Raw genomic sequence first — 19,819 nt, forward strand, 5'->3', positions numbered from 1 at the left:
ATAGCTCTAAGGTCACAATCAAATATAACACAAAAACGGCGCAGAGCACTAACTTATCATTTAAACATAACACAAAAACAGTGCACAGCACTGACCTAACAAACAAAAATAACACTGCTCATTCTGGCACTGTAATTAACTCCCATAAACGTTTTGTGCGACTTGCTTTGTACCGTTACAATAGGCAATGTCACTATAACTTTTCTTGTATCGTTGCTTTAACTATAAACATTAACCAGGAGCTACCTTTCCAAATGGTTGTTAGAAGTGCTAAAAGCCTTTCCGTATTGCAGCGATGCCTGACATGTCGTAGGAAACATTTCCGTGTGTATAAAATGTAGACGACCATTGCTTGTTTTAAAGAACCTGATAAAACTGCCTCCAGTGCCAAGAGCTTAAAGGCCACAACCTTCCAATTTATGTGGCAGGAAGATATTATGTTGATTATTATTTAGACCGGAAATAATCGAATTCTGAGTTTTTTTAATATTATTATCTCGGTGCTGGATTTCTTGCATTTATGGCACTCTTGTAACCCGGCTTGACGGCTGAAGTGAGGTCTGAAAAAATCGTTGTAAATGATAAACATTTCAACCTAAACAAATGAAAACTGGTCAAAACAATGCTATATAATAGGCCTTTAATATGCCTAATTTTGAAGATCATACTTTAAATTGCAAGGATACAGGAGTCTTCACTAGTTGAAAATTGCAATACAAGGCCTTAAACTGAAACGCCAAACTCTAACCTCGAATGAAGTTCATATAACTTTACCTGATCTTTTGAAATAGTCATCGAAACGACATTTTAAATTGAAAGGGTAAGCGAGTGAACGTACTGGCATTTATTAGACGTCCATCTATCTATTGATCGCGGTAGAAATTGGATTTTACCCTTTTAAATTAGCTCTTACCCCGACTAGAGTTACTAGTGTGCCATTTTCGTCCTTTAAACGATAATAAATCATACAGGAATTGATGGATTGATCCACGATTTGCACAGAAGGTGTAAAATGCTTCAAATTTTTGATAAATAGGCTTTTTTCGGAGAACGGGAGGTAAATCAGGTTTTTCTTTAAAGGGAGACAAAATGTTACAAGAGTGCCACACTTTTCGTCTAGAGGGAGAGAAACTCGTCTCGCGAGAAACGAGACGAGAGGTGGTAACTTACTTTTGAGCGGTACTGTATGAACACCAGAGAAATAGCACTTTTTTCGCATATTACCTAAAATACAATTTACCATATTTTGTTCATTTCAAATAAGTTCTATCAAAAAACATTCAATATCTGTTCTTATGAACAAACATGAGTATTTCGCTCGTTGGCACTTACCGATAGGTACAACTAGTATTTCAAACATAAAAAGCGCATTGTAAGAGCTTCCAATTTGCTCGGTGAATGAACATTTAAGAAAAAATGCGAACATGATCAAGAAACTGACAAAGGGCTGTCACGCAATATTGCAACTCGATATGAATGCGATCGCCAGGCGTGAAAACTGACCTCTCGAGTCTGTGAACTTATCTCTTTTGTTTGTATTGTTATCAGCAAAAGGTTTTATTGCAGGTTAGGGTAAATAAATACTGGGTTAACTTAATGACTTTTACCTTGTGATTTCGGTTTAGTCTATATAGGTATTCGAGCATCGACCCAAGGTTAGAACATTTACCATTAGAAAAAATAAAAAAAACTTTAAAACGTTGAAAACGTTGAAAGGACAAGACATCTAAAGGAGAGTGATTTATTGGGGATACCGAAATCCCTAGTGATATGCGTATCCCTTCCTACTATATTATCTCCGATGAGTATTCTGAGAATTAACCTATCAAAAGCAGTTACCTAAAAGCAAGGCTTTCAAACGGGTACAAAAGTGAGGACGAGGAATTTTGGGGGATACCGAAATCCCTAGTGATTTCCGTATCCCATTCTGTATCCCATTTTTTAGAATTCTGAATAGTAAAGTAACCAACACTAAAGATAAAAAGGTGTGTTACCTAGACGATAAGCGTTCTAACCTGTAGAAAAAGTAAGGAGAGAGGAATTTAGCTAGGGGGATACCAAAATCCCTAGCGATATGCGTACCCCCTTCCATTATGAAATATACATTATCGGTTAACTTAATTATATATAGAAATAACAAGACTTTTAAATAATAATAACATTTTTTTTTACCGTTTGAACGTTTTTCGTCAATTTAACCTACTTTTCATTTCTCTTGGTAAATTCTCTCTTCATCATACTCATCAGAGACATTGTAGTAGGACGGGATACCAATATCACTAGGGATTTCGGTATCCCCTGATCCCCAATATATCTCTCTCTCCTGACGTTTTAATATGTCTTGTCCTTACCACGTTTTCAACGTTCGAGATTTTCTTTATTCATCTTTGTGCCTTGGCTGTTCGTTGTACTCTTGGGACGATGATCAAATACCTATAAATCACTATGTGCAGGAGTAAAGGTTATTACGTTATCCCAATCAGACTACGTATTCTTTGTTTACACCCAGGCGTAGTCAATCGATAAACCGATAATCGATAACTATCAATAGCAATCGATATCAATCTTCGATTGATATCGATTTCCGATACCACTCGATAGGAATCGATAAAGAAAAAAAGTTGTGAGTTCGATTGATATCGATTTCCGATGGAAATCGATAAGGATTGTTTTATCGATTGTTATCGATTGCCATCGATTTTTATCGGAAACTATTTTTGACAATCTCAACAAGATAAACATTGACAGGATGTTGTTTTTATAGCTTTATTGGGTCATTTAATCGTGGATATGCGACTGCAAATACCAACAAGCTGATACTAAAATTACAAGAACAGTAACAGTAACATAACATCTTTATCAGCGCGGTTCAAAAAAGAACAAGGTGCTGCGGCCGAAGTAGCGGTGTGCAACCCTCTAGTCTCGCTATAGCAACGCCATAAATATGAAGCAAAATAAACAAAAGAATCAGTGTTTTTATGATTTCAGTTAATTGCATTAAGAAAGAAGCGTAATCGTAATAAATCGCAGAGTAAGCAAGAAATAAAAAGTAATCCAGTAGTAGGATCATGTTGGATTTTCATCTACGCGAGAACGCTATGAAGGAGATTCAAGATGCAATTGAGAGCGCTGGGATGGCTGGACAATAATTTACTGAAACAAAACGTTTTCAGCCTCAGATCACAAAAAGGAAGAACGCTTTATATAGCCTCAGCCGGGGCTGGACAAGTTAAAATATTTTAGAAACACAAACCAAGAGGATCTCCTGATGGTAAACATAATTTTCTACACAGACTCCGGCAGGACTAGATACTCCAAATAATCTGAATAATAAAATGTTTATCACTTAAACGCTAATCTCGTATCGTTTACTTTTACTAGGTAGTAACGGCATGTAACATATTTGAGACGAATATTTCTTAAGGGACTTTTTGGGTTTAGTGATTTTATCGATTGCTGTCGATTGCTATCGATTGTTATCGATTTTATCAATCGATAACAATCGATAAAGAAATTTTTTGTGAGTTCGATTGTTATCGATTACCGATATCAATCGATATACATACCTGTTTTATTTGTCACTTAACTATATTGTTAATAACGATACAAATAAAAGGGATTAGTTCACATGGAATAAATGAGCATTTAATAAAAAAAATCAAAAAACAAAATCTTTGGTCTAAGGTTATTTAAATCTTTGACAGACTCGAGAGGTCAATTTTCACAGCCTGGTGATTGCATTCATATCGAGTTTCTATTGCGTGACAGTCCTTTGTCGGTTTCTTGATCAAGCATTTTCGCATGTGAAATTTTCATCCACCGAGCAAATTGGAATCTCTTACAATCGTTTATGTTTGAAATATTAACCTGCCTTGAAAAGTTTATCGATAAGCACCATGTGCGTGTTAGTATAAGGGATTCCGGCGCGTGGTTCGGCTTTAAGAATAATTGCACGGACTTGAATCAAACCGACAAACGGTTTGTTTTCCTTTGCCAATATCTGCAAAGACGCTAATATTGTTTGCTAAGAACGATTAAATTTACGAACAAAGCTTTGTGATAAAGCAAAATGGTCTTTGAGTGGAATTTTGGTTTGCTTCACTTGCCCCAGTCTGCTGTATTCGACGCTGTTAGTGATCTTGGTACGGGGGTGCCTAAAATTGGGGGATACCAAGATCACTGCGACACCGACACGGTGGACCGAAGTGGCCCTGCATTCTGTAGTTGCTCCCTAGAGTCAATCGAACGTTTGATTACCGAACTCATGTTTGTTTATATTGCGGACATTTTGTATGGTGCACCATCCCCTTGATTAGTCCTGCGTGATTTACTTATTAAAAATCGATTGTGTTCGATTGGTTCGATTGGTTCGAAAATCGGACTCACAGCAAAATAGATGTTCGATTTTGTTCGATTACCAAACCCAATGGAACGATTGGTGTTCGATTGGGTTCGATTGTTTTTTGGTTCGATTTTGTTCGATTGAATATGCCGGGAGACTTACAGCACAGCCACATCCAATAGTATCTATACATTAATAAGTTGTTCACAATTAAACTTTTGCAAAAAAAATATTTGCCATCGGATTCCCATACAAACACTGTAAATTCTGACGGCATTGATGGCCTCAAAAACCGTGACACGGTCTATTGTTTATGTTACATAGGACCAAAATGAACAGATCTAGACAAGGTTACCTAGTCACATGATTTTGTGACATCAGTGCAAAGTGGTAAGCTGTAATATATATACACCTTATTTGATGGTTTAACATATAATACGCTCGGATTTTTGTGAGTTGCATTGATAGTATTTTTCTAAGCCCCATAGGGGCTAGGAAAAATACCAGCAATGAGCAAAATGTCCGCTCGTATTATTTATTATTCCACAAATTTTTCCACTTTGTTCGGGCCAGTATTCCGTAAGTTTGTCCGCCTGTATTTTTGCCCTGTTCTACTGTGTAATAACGTGGCATATTTTGCACGTTCTTTTGCCCTAATATGGTAAAATGGGGCAATAGTGGGAATAATAAAAGTTGCTTATAGTTAATTTATTGTCCTGTTGTGGGGTGAAATTCAAACCTTTTCATGTCACAATTTCAAAAGTCGCCCATAGTCAAGTGCTGATAATATAGGAAATGTTTGAGTCTGGAATGTATAACATAAAATAAGGCATTCTTGAAATTCTGTCACCATAATTTTCCCTAATCTTGGATTTCTCAATTAGAATTGTTATCACAGAGTGAGATTTTGACTCTGATGCGAGTCAGTATAGCAGTTTTTTGTAACACCGAAGGATTAGAGAGGATTTGGAGGCATGCTCTCCCCAAAAAATTTTCGAAAAAATGAAGTTACTGAAAGAGAACATGCCAGCAGCTTAAAAAAAGTGCCAATGTCGCTGTCAATTTTGCTTCTTTCTTTGCCGCTGTCGTGATTTCACAGTGGCATCTCATTGTTGCTTGAAATTTCAGCTCCTTTATGTCGCCGTTTCAGAGCCGTGTTGCCTGTCGGAATTTACCCTAACAGGGCCTCTAGGGGGAGATGCAGGGTTAGAGTTTTGTAATTGATAGTTCAAGGGGAAACTTGGGGTGTTTTTAGAGCCATCCTATGTACATTGAGTCACGTCCCTCAGGTACTGTTTAAACTTATATCCCCCCTTCCTCTCATTTCCCCATTCCCCAATGATTCCAATCAATGAATATCAATGATCAATTAAATTAGTAGTAATCAACTGATTGATAGTGAAAATAAAAAAAACAAAGTTGCAGTGTTGAGTGATTTACAGTTTTCATTGATTGTCATTGATTTTCTTAATTTCTATTGAAAACTTTTTTGTTTTTAACACATCACAGGGTTTATAAAATTGACCCAGTTAAGTTTAAATTATCTTAACTTTGATAACAAGTAAAGAGCAACGAAAACGACAGTAATAACAACAATTTATTATCTCTGCTGTAAACTGATCCATTTCATTTCTATTTTTGGGGGGTCAGAAAATGTTCTACCACTTTAGGCTTCTCATTTTTTTTTTTTTTTTCAGGTTCTCCCTTTTCCCTTTTTCTCCTTTTCTTTTCTTTTTGGTGCACTCATAAGCCTCCTGGTACTGTAGGCTACAACAACAACAACAACAACAAAACAACAAAACTTTTATTTAGGCAATCAAATTATTTACAATATTTTTCACCTCCCGCAATAATATTAGCCCAGCTATTCGAGGTGGGAGGTGAAGAAGAAAATGAAAAAGAGAAAATAAATAAATAAATAAATTATAAATTTATAAAAAGGTATTAACTTATCTACATTAAAGAAAAGAAATTAAAGCTACTTTAAGCTAAAAAGTTTAGGAAGTCAATAATTTTATTGATTTCAACATAGTCATCCTCAGCTGAAAGTAAATTGAGCATTGAGTCACGAATTGTTTTTCGGTAAACTGTTTTAGGTTTGTCTCGTAAGGCCAGTGCAATGTTATTCCAGACTAAAGTTTCGAAACGAGAAAAGGAACGCTTTTGAATTTCCAACTTTGCATCTTTTTGAAAGAAGTTACCTTTTGCTGCAGATCTTGTGTTGTATCGGTGAACTTCGTTTGATAATTTTTAAGAAAAGTGCTTGAAGAGGTAATGGTGCAGACCCATGAGATATGTCGTGCATAAGGTTAGCAGTGGTTTCAAAATAAATCATAGTTACAGGTAGAATCGTTGAATTGATAAAAAGTGGAATGGCATGCTCATTTCTAGGAGTAAAATATACAGTATGAGATGAAGAACTCGTTTTTGGAGAATTAGAAGCTTGTTGAGAAGAAATTTGGAAGCCTGTCTCCATACACATATCCCATAGGTTAGGTAAGGTAAGATCAAGGAACGATAGATCATCAGGAGTATCTGTGTCGGGACGAAGTGTCATAGTCTTGCTATAATCCCAACAATTCTACTTATTTTAAGGGCAACATAATTAATGTGATGGCCCCATTTTAAGTTGCTATCAATGAGAACACCGAGAAAGATATTGCACAGTGTTGTTGTCATAAACAGTGATAGCAATTTCGTGGTCAACCTTCTTTTGGGGAGGATGAAAAATTACAAAATTAGATTTTCGAATATTTAGGCTCAGTTTGTTGACAGTCAGGTTGTTGTAGGCTTGCTCTCAGTTCAAGAATTTTGCATAAAGCACCCGACATCCTTGCACAAAATGTTTACCATGGAGCGGCTATTTTCCATTGAGTTTTTCACTGAGATTTCTATACGTTATCGTGCAGATTTCAGGCTACAATATATTTAACACTTCTTGTGCAGATCCTTGTGCAGATTTTTCTTTGGTATAAGTGATGTGTTTGCATACCACATTATTTTAGTGTTAATGTAAAAATAAAGCACCAATCATTCAAAACATGACATTATATAGATGTACATGCAGTAATGCCTTGTCCAAACTTATTTTCCCAAAAGTAACCATTTTAAATCAATTTTAGAAAATAAAAACCTGTTTCCAAATTTTAGGCTAAATTGGTTGTTATAAAATAGTCAAAGTTTAGCCTAACAGGTTCTTAAATGTTAGGTTCTTACTTGTGGGTTTTTACTGTATTCCATCAATCTGCCGTTTGCTAGACACATAGTCCATGGCCATGATATTTTGAAGACACCCCATTTGAGGGCTGCAAATAATTTTTTCCACTTGAAAGACACCATCTTGGTCTTACAGAACAAATTAAATTGTGGTCAGACAGATTTTTATTCATTATTGCCATGTCCGACCACACTTGGGATTTTGTTGGACATGAGCAAATTTTGGTCGGCCAATGTCCGATGACCGACTGTTTTTTGCAGCTCTGCCATTTTGAAATGAGGTTACATTACCAGTCTGGCATTCTGGTTACAAAGTCAAAATTGTGGACATTGACAATAAAAATAAATGTTAATGAGTGAGTGTATTGAAGTTCTGAAAATAATTAGTGTTGCCAAGGTTGCGTGATATTTTTAAAAAAAGACTAAAGCTTCCTTAAGCCTTTTTCTTCCCCCATGTTTGTCAAACTGAACATGAATTTTATAGTTTAGCATACTTGTCTCTCTCCAGCCAGTCAAACATATAACAGTAAGCATGCTGCATATTTTGACAAAACCTGCATGTGTGTCTGTCTATCCCCACAGATAATTTTGACAAGGCACTTATTATAACCTTGCAGTTTTGTTGTCTTATTGAGGTGACGTGTCCACGGGAAAATGGGAGGGGAGTGGGTCACATTAAATACAATGGCAATATTGAACTTGGAAGATTAACTCGAACAAATAATTAACCATTCCTGCAGGTTAATACCCTATTGTCAGCCAGCAAAAAAACATGCTTACAACTTACCTGACAACAAACATACAAACTTACTAACTTACTCAAGCAAATGTGATTAAGACATTTTCCGCTGATAATTCCAGCAGAAAAGGCAAAAATAAAGTTACCAAAAAAAGAGCTCATAGCATCAGGTCACAGTTTTAATGAAGATCTCATTGAATTATGAAACTTTAGCTCTCTCACCTGGCCATTTCATATCAGTTCAAAATAGTAGGATCAATTATAAAAATGAATACCAATGAAATGTTTCTGATTGGTATATTAAATACATGTATAACCGTGCCATGAGTAGAGTATTGTTAATTTATTTTTTACACTTATTGCTCGAACTTTCAGCGGAATCCGTCTTTCCTTTGGGATAATAATGCAAAAGTAAGAAATAATTATGTGTGAACCCTTTGATATGGGGACCATTTACTGAATAACATGCAGCCATACATCCCCAAAATCATTCTGTCTAAACTAATTGTTCAATACCCTTTCTTTAACAGGCAGAGACAAAGCCATGATGACGTAGGAAGAGACTATCATTCATCACAGTAGCTTACTCTAGATTGATGATCAATTCTACTGGAAACCAGGATCCAGGTAAACAACTTGTGTTATTATGCATTGATCAAATCAAAACCTAACCTGGCTCTCCCAGGGCAACTCCCTAGCCTAGGGCACCTCTGGAGGGTACCCCTGAGATATTGGGATGGAAATCACAACTGTATTGCACAACTGTATATTGACAATTCCTTTCATCCAGAGCACTTCTGCCAATATTGTGCAGGCCCTTTACAGACCACAGACATTGTCTGAATACACAAATCACTGAATACAAACTTTCCAAAATTCTTTTGAACTGCAACATCCGATACTGGCCAATCAGTTTCAATGACTATAGACTCAAACACCTGTACTTTTTAGAGGGAAACAGGAAGAGGGAGTCTGTTGGAGGTTGGAACTAATAATAACTTGGAGAAGTGAGAAATTTTTGTACAGCATTTGCAGGATTCAATACTATTTTGTAACAGAGAAAGGACAGAGGCAGGAACCTCTAAGGAAGGGCAGAAATTGGAAGTAAAAGTAAGGAAATGAAAAGTTCAGACTCCCTGCTGCCCTCCCCCAAATTGAAAGGAATTCCTCTGTAATTAGTATTTACTACCAACTCAATATCTAATTTACTGTTAGATAAAAAATATATTGGCATGGCGGCGGCTATCATCATCATCATCCTTGCGGCACCTCCAGGTGGTGCATAATGCCGCATGTCAACTCCTTCCACTTTGCATGATCATTTGCCACTCCATCTGCCTCCTATGTGGGTGGATATAGGAGGGGATTAATAGGTGGGAGGTTATTTGAATATTTCAGTTGAAGTTCTGATTGTGTTTAACAGGTGTCCATCTTAGTTGCTACATGTATTTCAAACACTACACTTTCTGAATTGTCACGGATTCTAAACTTTGTGAAAATAAAAGGCATTAGGTTACTTGTTTCAGAAAACAAACCTAAAAAGTTGTGTGTACATACTTGCTTGCCATTTTCTCTGAAGCCTGTTTGGGGTTATATTGTTAACTCTTGGACTGGGGTGGGGTCTGAATGTCCACATCCATTCTTGCCCACATAGCCCCTTTCGTTTCTCTTAGCCGGCAGCGGGGCCTTGACACAAGAAACGAAGGGCTCCAGAGACATAAGATTTCCATTCCTTGATTCTAGGACTTCTGGTCTTCATTCATGCAGTCATAATGTTTCTATACATTGTCAGTAAAAGAGTCATGGCGTCTTTTACTTCCGTTCAAAATTTCTTAGTTTCAAATAGCCAATAAAATTTTTTTAAATTAATTCAAAAATCCTATGTCCCCAGAGTCCTTCGTTTCTCAAGCCAATGCCCCACCGGCTAAGAGAAGTGAAAAAGATAATGGGGGTGAGAATGGCCTACATCCTGTACCTTTCACTCTCAGTTTCCACCACTCCTTAGTTGTTCCTGCCACTTTGTGCTATTTCTATTACAAAATATTACGTAATGTTGCAAAAAAAATTCCCAATTTCTTCTGGTTCCAGCCACCTAGGCAATCCTACTAATAAAATAGTGACAGGTAATATTATTGTAACTGAATATTAATAAACTCTATGACTTGTTTCTTTCAGGTTTGACGCCATTACATTCAAGGAGTGCAATGATTGGTGATCTGTAGGAGATCTCCAGTTGGATACATCATACATCACTTACAATAGCCGTTATGTTAACATGTCTACCAGTGACAGGTTAGATAGTCTTACCTCACCTTTGAAAATTTCTCTGGAGCGGTTTCAGAGCCACCTTTAGTTTTCAAAAATTTCGGAGTATGCTAAACTGGCTAAAAAGAAATTGGATCTTAGAAAAATTTCTTCCTCCCCCGCTCCCCCCCCCCCCCCAAAAAAAAAAAAAGGTCCACCCCTTTGTCACCTTCGCAGCCGTAGTTTGGACTCGTCACGCAACGCTCTCTGGAAGGGAGAGTTGCGTGACGAGACCAAACAACAGCTTCAAAGGAAACTATATAAGCTCCCTTTACTTCAAGGGTAGTATTAAATACTCAATTTGGATAGGACTTTGAAATGGTCATATTTTAGCCAGTTTTTTTCCTGCAGCATGACTGAAACTGTTGTGAATAACGTAAGCTAAGGAGGAAATTATCGCCTGTTTACACAGGGAAGTTGATGTAAATGAACTGAAACTGGAGTCGTTTGCACGGCTGGAAAAAATAGGGTTTTCATTTAAGCCATGTTGAATGACGCGGGATAAATACTTATTTAGTGTTAACGTCTTTTGTCTTTAAGTTCCAGCGGCTCTGTGTAATTCTCTTCTTGGATTTGAAAAGAAAAAAATTTCAATTTCAATTTTCATTTTATTACTTTTCCACATCGAGCAAAGAAAAGCTTTACATTTTTTATAGAGTATTTAGCTTTGCAAGGCGTGTCAGAAAAACGATACAACATTTCACAACAAACATACATGTTTGCGATACGAAAACCCGCGAAATTTAAAGTTATTCAAATTATTTATTTCAGGTAACAATACTCATGGTAATTTTATGGAATGTAAAATTTTCTGCAATCATTTTAATTTACATACAGTTGAACTCTGGTAACTCGAATCCTGTAGGGAAACGAAAAACAGTGTTCGAGTTAGCGGTATTTTCGAGTTACAACCGAGAAAAAGAAATGACTGAAAAGTGGTTCCAAGGGAAATAGAAGTTATTTCGAGTTAGCGGGGTTGTTCGAGTTATCCGAGTTTGAGTTCTACTGTATTAATATTTTCTGTTTGTGGTTTACGCACAGCTCGGCTAGGTTTACAGTTTTTAGATGATTCTTTAACCATAAATTTTTTGCAGTAAATCGCCGAGTTTATTAAGTTCCAGTTGTAAGTTGATAGTCGTAATTTTAAAACAGGTCTCGGAATGCCTATCATTATTAAGAATATTTGTTTTTTTCGACGGAAAGCAGTGCCGCTATGTAATTGTTTTTATTTTTCTTCATGGCTCTCGTAAAATCATTATTTTATGAAGTTGTTAACACTAGTTTTACAGCTGTAGCTAAAATGCGGAGCTAAAAAGATTCACCACATAGTCTAAATACTATGGTAGTCGCCATCAGAGTAAAGTAAAGCAAGGTTTGTAAACAAGGGGTTCAATCTTTACCCCTTTTCAGGTGTCATCTTAATACAATCTTTTTTTTTTTTTTTTACATACAATTTTTCCTGTCTTCCAAGATAAGATTTTTTCTTCAGCCTTTTCTCAAACTGGTCATTTGCAAGGCATCTGAAAAAGATAGAGCTCATAAACGTGAAACATACACATTTTGTCTGCTAAAAAAACTTTCACTCAAGAATATGATATCAAACACGCATGCGTATGTACATAGTTGTACCACAAGGATGAGAACTCCAAACAAATTTTTCCCGCCAAAAGACTTAGAAAAATATTGTATATCAACTTTTTCGTTGTCTGGCATTTCGAGGAAACAGTAGTAGGTACGAAACGACACTTGGTTAAGTTTGGTTAAATTTTGTCAGGGAAATGATTGAGCCCGAGATTTTCAGCGGGATTTGTTACTAGGCAACATTACGTAATTCCTTGCGCCACGTTAAGGAAAGACTTTCGGAGTGCACGGGAGCTCCTAGACTATGTCATGAATAAAAAAAAATCATAAATTCTTTATCTTAGATGGCATTTGCCAGAATGGGTGCTTGTTCCCCTGTTTTATATTCAATTTTTGTAATCATCAAGTACCAGTGCTTTTGCAGCTTCTTTGTCATAAATTCGATCATTTCAGTACTGAAATTATAAAACAGAAATTTTCATGTCAGTTGTAAAATATTTTTGATAAACGTTAAAGTAATCAAATAAAAAGTGGTTTTAGTAAAATACTTGGCAGTCTTCTTTATCTTGAAATGAAGTCCCTACTTCTGTGAATCTGTGAAATAAGCCATAAAATCTCGATTCCGTGAGAGCGAACTTAATATTGCAAATTTTATACGAGTGATCACTTTCTAAAAGTGACCAGAACAAAACGAGAGCGCTCAAGTTAACATGACTATATCCTTTGAAAGGAAACCCTTCATTGGCTGTGAAAAAATTTCTATGAATACACCATAATACGATAATTCAATAATACAACCACTGCATGCACAAAGTACAGTTTTTTTAGTTTTTCTTGCCGAAGGACTTTGTTCGCTTTCTTTGCTTATTTTTGGCGCAAGTATTACAACCAAGGACAGAAGGATTTGGGAAAACTATTATGCCATCAACCTGGCGTACTGCCGTCTAAAATTGGGCCTTTCGAGGGCCTTTGTCTTTTATGATTCTTTTAATGTTTTAAGTACCAGCAATCTTTGAATATGAACCACAAATATTTTTCAGCTTTTTGCCTGCACATTGTCCCGCGGTATAGCCAATAAAATAAATTATTTTAGGAGAAAAACAAAAAGCAAGATTCTCATACTGTTCTGCAATTTGAACAAGTTCGCGCGCTTTTTTCAAAATTTGCATTCATCCAATCATTAACGTTCTTCAAGCATTATGCAAAATTAATTTATTCACAGGTTACTGCACGTGTGAAACTTCGTCAAGCCACGTTTTGCTACAAGAGTCGTCAAAGTTATGAACAGGAAAGGTTTTCTTGGTGGACACAAAGTACGAACAGTTCAGAGATATTAATAAGCCATGGAAGAACAAAGAATGGTTTTCGCTTTGTCTGAGAATTACAAGCTTGAGGTAAGTTAAGAAAATAAATGGCATATAGTTCGAACTTTTCGCACCGCCAAAGTTCTACATTAACAGTCAACTTATGTTTATCAACATGTGGATGGTTCCTTTCTAAGTAATGTGCCCGAAAGTTTGTCTTTTATTCGCTTTGTGGTTTACATTGTACTTCTTGAAGCCAGGAAACGCGTTTAGGGGTAGTTTAATTGGAATTAGTAGTTATGGACTTCTGTGCATAATTATAAACTTGTCTCAAGTGTTTTTGCTACTTGCCTTATTACACAGACTAAATATTTCTTTATTAATAACAAGCCTACCGTATTTACTCGAATAAGCGCCGCCCCCGAATAAGCGCCGCCCTCGAATAAGCGCCGCATTCAGGACAAAAAAAGTTAATAAGCGCCGCCCCCGAATAAGCGCCGCAGTCCCGATGCGGCTCTTATTCGAGGAATTCCAAATAAGCAAAAAGAGCACTACAAAGAAACTCTAAAACAGCCTTCGAAATTCGTTTTCATCAAAAGCGGTGTTTTGCAGTTCAAAGTTGTTATGTTTTACCGCTCGCCTATTATTTTTTCTATCAAAAATTTTAACAATGTCGCAGTTATGTTAACGTTGTGAAGGCCGTGAGCGCCGCGGCGCCTATTCGAGTAAATACGGTACTTCATTTCAAAACCACAGAATATAATTGATGAAATTAAAACAGGGGTAACAGAAGATTTGAAAAAAAAACTTTATCAGATAAGAGCACTTGGGATGACGGTATCGCAATCAGTGGATGACTGTGCTCTTATTTGGATTACAAGGATTTTAGCGTGCACTCTGCTGCCGTGATCCTGTCAGTTTCCTTCCTGGGGTTTCCATTTAATCCTTTAAAGCTTTGCATGATCTCCAGTCACCACCAAGAATGCTGTTATTTATTCACCTGCTTTCTTCAACAGTTTCTGGGCGATTTAACTGGCGAAACAACAATTTAAAAAAGCTTGGAAAAGAACGTCTCTACATCTTGGCAGTTGGTGAGTGCAGTTTCTTTTGTCCTAAATTTCAGTAAAATGTCGTCATTAGAATCATCCTGGGCGATAGGCGCTTGAGGTGGGATGCCTGTGGTACACGGAACGAACTTTTAATTATATGAAACGGTGCTGTGGAAGAAATCAATCTTCAATATCGGTTGTCAAAAATATGCACAGGCTTTTCCAAGAAGCATGTTTGTCATAGCCGTGTACAAACATTCATATAGTAAATTGCCAGATATCTCCGGGCACAATATCGTTACATTGTCCATTTTCTGAATTTAATTAGCAATTACATTCTGTCTTCTTGAACAACGAGCAAGAAAGTATTAATATATTTTCAATTGTTTTTCCAAAGATGTCTGGGCGATTTCATTAAAAATGGATCAAGCAATAAAAAGGGATTGGAAAATAACTTCTTGGCATCTCATAAATAGGTGAGTTAAGTTTTCTTCTTCTGCAACATTTTTTACTCGTGGCAATGGTCTGTTTACATGTATGATTACGTTACCCAGTGACACTAGGTCACCTCCTCCAAATCGCTCTGGAAGATCCAACTATTCAAACTTGTCACGAGGCAGAGTGGACGTCGGATGGGTGGGCAAATCTTTTTACAAATACGTACGTATTTTAGGTGTCTCTGATAACGTTTTACTGCATAAAAACAGACTCTAACTCGAATAATTGGTCTTTGCTCCCTCATCGTTTGCTACTAAGCAAAATAATTGGGCAGTTTAGATGTCAAGTATCTGAATTACAGTCGGAAGCATATCACTTAAGTATTTCATGCGCAGCTGAATTAGAAACTTGAGCATAACTCCAGTAAATCCTGGATATAACTTTGTGAAACATGGGGAATGCAATATTAAACATTTAAACAATGTGATCAATGTTGGAGTCGGAAGAACTTGGCCAACAGTGGATGATGCTGCAAAATACTATTTTACTTAAATGTAAAGGTACGGCTTTGAAAATACAATTTTCGTCGAGAAGGCGTTAATTTTTTTTATTTTCTTAGTCGTTTGTGTTTTGATCGCATTTCCTAGTTTTATTTTCACTGTTACCATGGTAACTAAAATTCATAGCATTTATTTTAAATGAGGCCCATTAATGTTTGATGTCTGTTCAAAAACGTTCATGCAATTTTTCCACATTTCGGAGCATGACCAGAGAAGACGATGGTTGTTTTCATATTTCAAATGAAAATTTATGAGAACAGAAAATCCCTCCCGGTGTTGTTAAATAGGAGTTTTGTTTCGCTTGGTTAAGGAAGCACTATCATAAACGAAACTTCGAAAAGTTAAAAGCCGAAAGGCACTGTAAAGGCACATTCATAATAATGAAAACCTTACAGTAATTGTCTTGTTTTGTTAAAAATTACTGTTTTACTAGCACACTGAAGCTTAAATAGTTAAAACTATTTAGGCCGAGTGTTATCATGAGTTTCGAATAAATTGCACATACTCGAGGTTCTGATCTCAAATTAAAGTAGCCGGGTAGGCTTTTTTCAATTCCGTCGTTGCGTTTTAGAATAAATACTAAAAAATTAATTACAATTTGCTGTCCCTGTAACGATTCACTGAAATCTTTATCTTAGTGTTCTGGAAGCATTTCCTGCATGTGCTAAGATTCCCTGTGATAGTGACCCTTAAATCGCTGGTTTAATTAGCCATGTTCAAAACGAGCAGGGGACTGGGTACGAATATTCAATATCGATTGCACTGAAAAACTGGGCCCGTTATCTGAAAGAGCATCCAAAAATTATTAACTCAACCAAATTTGAGAGTTATTGGTTTAAACGCATAGGTATGGTTCACTTTTAGAAATTGCTAAAATAAGAGAGCTTAGTATGGACCGGATTGGAGGGACAGCTGTCCATCCAGCCATACAAAGCTCTCTTATTTTAACGATTTTTAAAAGAGTTCCATGCCTTTGCGTTTAAACCAATAACTCTCAAATTTGGTTGAGTTACTAATTTTTGGATGCTCTTTCAGAAGACGGGCCCAGTTTTTCAGTGCAATCGATATTGGATATTCGTACCCAGTCCCCTGCTCGTTTTGAACATGGCTAATTCTGTCAGATATATTAACATCACTCACATGTAGTGAGCAAGCTCGCGTGTTTACCGCTCGCAATCGTTGGCAATCGATTGAATATTTTCTTCATGACTGGAACCAGATTGAATAATTTAAGTCGCATGGTCTACTATATTCTATGTTAAGAAAATAAGAGATGATTCAAAAGAGAATTGGTGAACTTGCGGCAAATTAAACGAGTATAATCTAAGGACTGCAACGATATCATTTTTAAAATATTTCTTACTAGACACGATTATTCTTTATCAATTAATACTGTAAACTATTGTATTTTTCCTTAGCTGGTCGTCTGTTATTCTCACTCATTTTGTTTGCATTTAATACTGACTTATGCACTTATGCCACAAAATTGTTACAAATTATTTGACTAGAGTGCAAATTATTTACATAGAATGAACTCTTTTAGTCGGCTCTTGCGTTTGTGGAAAAGTTAACATCAATTCGCTTTTTTCACGATCCCATAATACATCTTGTTTTATTTAAATAACCCCAATTTTTGATAAGCATTGTTTTCAATTTCTCTGGGGACGATTGCACGTCACTGTAAATCCCAAGAGAAATTGAAAACAATGCTTATGCAAAATTTTGGGGGGTAAACAAGATGTATTATGGGAACGGTGAAAACAGCGAATGGAAGATATGAAAGTTTCTCATTGTACTGAAGATAAAATTGTGAAATTTTATTCTTTGCAGAAAACGTTCCGATCTAATGGTTACTTTTTTAAAAGAAAACCGCCGTTAAAAATTTCCCCATCTTCAAAGATCTACCAATACTGTGAACTAAAGACAGTGAAATAACGTCATAGATAGACAATTCCAGATGTTCCAAAAGAGGAGAGGAGGGGCGAGCGAAAAGAGTGAGGGAGGGGTGGGGTTGGGCCCCCCTCCCTAAGTCCTGTTAATGGATTTGACTTCTGAAAAACAAGTTTAGAGTTTGATTAAATTTTGAAAAAAATTTGCCTTCTCAAAATTAACTGTATGAATTGCTGTCATGGTAGCTTCTCAGTTCAGCGACAGTTTTTCTTGTAAACCAAATGAAATTAAACTAAAATAAAACAATGGCAATGTGAAAGAATGAAGAAAATCGTAGGTTACCTTTCGATTGAATTTTTCGTCAAAATCTCAGTTGGAGTCAGCTTTCACGTTTAAAATTTGTAAAGTTTGGAAACAAACTTAAACCATTGGATTTGTAATCCCAATTTCTGGAAAAAAAAGAAATGTTAAAGATGGTAATGGGATTAAGGAAAATATTAACTGCTAGATATTGTTTTGATGTATCACGAGATTCTCAAAACAAAGATTAGAAAAAAATACTGCGGTCAGTAAGGAGAATATATACACCAAGCTTGAGACTGACAAGTGTTCATTTTGAAAAAAAGAGAATTCTCTTGTTTCGTACTTCAACTTAAAGATGAAAAAAATCTTAAGACGTGGTAAAGTTTTAGTCCAAAATTCGCAATTTGAAATCCCAGAAGAATTACCCACGTAAGAGTATAGTCGGTAGAAGGAGAAGGGGGGGGGGGGGGGGGGGGTGTCTGTGTCAGTTTTTGAGCGCACCATTTTATATTTAGATTCCTCTATTTATCGCGATAAATTGTGTATTGAATAGACAGCTAACAAAAAGGAGCCTAGAAGGCTTGTCACTGCCTTGATTTCCCACCAAATTCTCAGATATTGCAGTAAAAGAAACGTGTAGAAATAAGTAAAGAGTATTCATATTTTAAGCTTGGAACTGTTAAGTGTATCAAAACAAAAATATATTTTATCTGGAAATTGGAATTTGCAATCTTTTAATTTCAGTGCCACAAAAACAAGAGCTTGAGACACGAACTCGATTACGACTCACTTGCCGTAAGGTGGCTCACAACACCATTTAAAAAGATTGCCAGTAACAAAAAACATAGCGGTGATTTCGTGGCGACGAATCACCACGAAATCGCTATGAAATTCGCCGTTAGTTTACGCGCGATTTGCAATCGCCGCAAAAATTGTCACAAAAATCGTCTGTGTAAACAGGCCTTTAGATTAGCACTTTATTATATTCTTTTGCCTTAGAAATGGTTGTAAAAAGAAGACATAATTTTTAATCAAATGTTGTTTTGCATAAAATAGAAAAACTACGTAAAAGTATAAAAACCTCCGGATAAATATTCCGCTGGTTTGTAGTTAAAAACCTTTGGGTCATATCGCCAAGCTGATCCATTCATGTTGTTATTTGGTTGAAGTAGATAGAAAAAGTTTATAAATAAGTGGAAAAACAACTCGAAAGAACATTTCCGTGGTATTCGCGTAATTCACAAAAATAAATAGAATTCTTCGAACCGTAATATTTCGGCTTAATTAAAACCATTTTGAGTACATGACGAAATGTTCTTCGGAGTTGTGTTCTTGCTCTATTTCCTTCAGTTTGCTTGTCGCCTCGCTTATACATTTAATAATAATCATTTCTCAAAACCAAGGTTGTAGAAAGAGCAGTGTTTGCAATTAAATTTATTTGTGATCTTTCCTTCTAGGTTCAAGACTAAACCAGAAAGTAATTCAGTGGAGTCACCAAAGAACAAAGCCCAGGCGACAATAATAAAAGGACTTTAAACAGGAATTGTTTGGTTTTAAAATGGAAAAAAAACTAAGTCTTTTGGCGGGAAATTTTTCTTGGTTAAAAAATATTGCGCTTTTAAAAGGGACCAAAAAAGCCTAAAAAAACTAAGTCTTTTGGCGGGAAAATTGTTCTTAGAAAAAAAAGTCTGCGCTTTTGAATGGTGTCTGGTTTTGAATCAAAAATATACTAAGTCGTTTGGCGGGAAAAATCCAGCACTGTGCAAACGGATTTATCCCTTCAAAAGTCCAAATATATGTTTGATTTCTGACTAGACTCTGTTCAAACTCGCAGGATTTTTTTTTCTTTTCGGCAACCCTACATAGTCAAAATATAGTAAAAGAGATAGCCTACATTTCTCCTAGTTACCAGGCCCCTTTTAAAAGCGCAATATTTTTTTTACTTCTTTTGCACAATTAAAGACAAAAAAGAAATAAAACAAACAATACTTGTAAAAGATTTTATTGGTTTGTATCATTAACTAATTTACAAGTTTTATTAAAGCAAACTTATTTAAAACCATTGAGATTGTACTACTGATAGAGAAGTTGAA

The 19,819-nt window shown here is 36.1% G+C and overlaps 1 long non-coding RNA gene across 5 annotated transcripts in view; it reads left to right on the forward strand.

Moving 5' to 3' along the window:
* LOC144649875 (uncharacterized) overlaps positions 1-19,818 on the forward strand; it is a 31,074-nt gene extending 11,256 nt beyond the window's left edge. Inside the window, exons 2-8 of one of the 5 annotated variants that reach the window (XR_013569971.1) lie at positions 4,667-4,732; positions 8,828-8,924; positions 10,473-10,589; positions 13,405-13,576; positions 14,503-14,577; positions 14,933-15,011; positions 19,184-19,807. This is a non-coding gene — a long non-coding RNA (uncharacterized LOC144649875). Of the gene's footprint in view, positions 1-4,666; positions 4,733-8,827; positions 8,925-10,472; positions 10,590-11,695; positions 13,577-14,227; positions 14,578-14,932; positions 15,012-19,183 lie in introns of those variants that run through there. The other 4 variants (XR_013569970.1, XR_013569969.1, XR_013569968.1 and 1 more) reach the window with 4 other exon arrangements.
* The last annotated feature ends 1 nt before the right edge of the window (position 19,819 follows it).

This window comes from Oculina patagonica, chromosome 4 (genome assembly GCF_052425735.1).
Source record: "Oculina patagonica isolate OP01 chromosome 4, crgOcupat, whole genome shotgun sequence".
NCBI lineage: Eukaryota > Metazoa > Cnidaria > Anthozoa > Scleractinia > Oculinidae > Oculina > Oculina patagonica.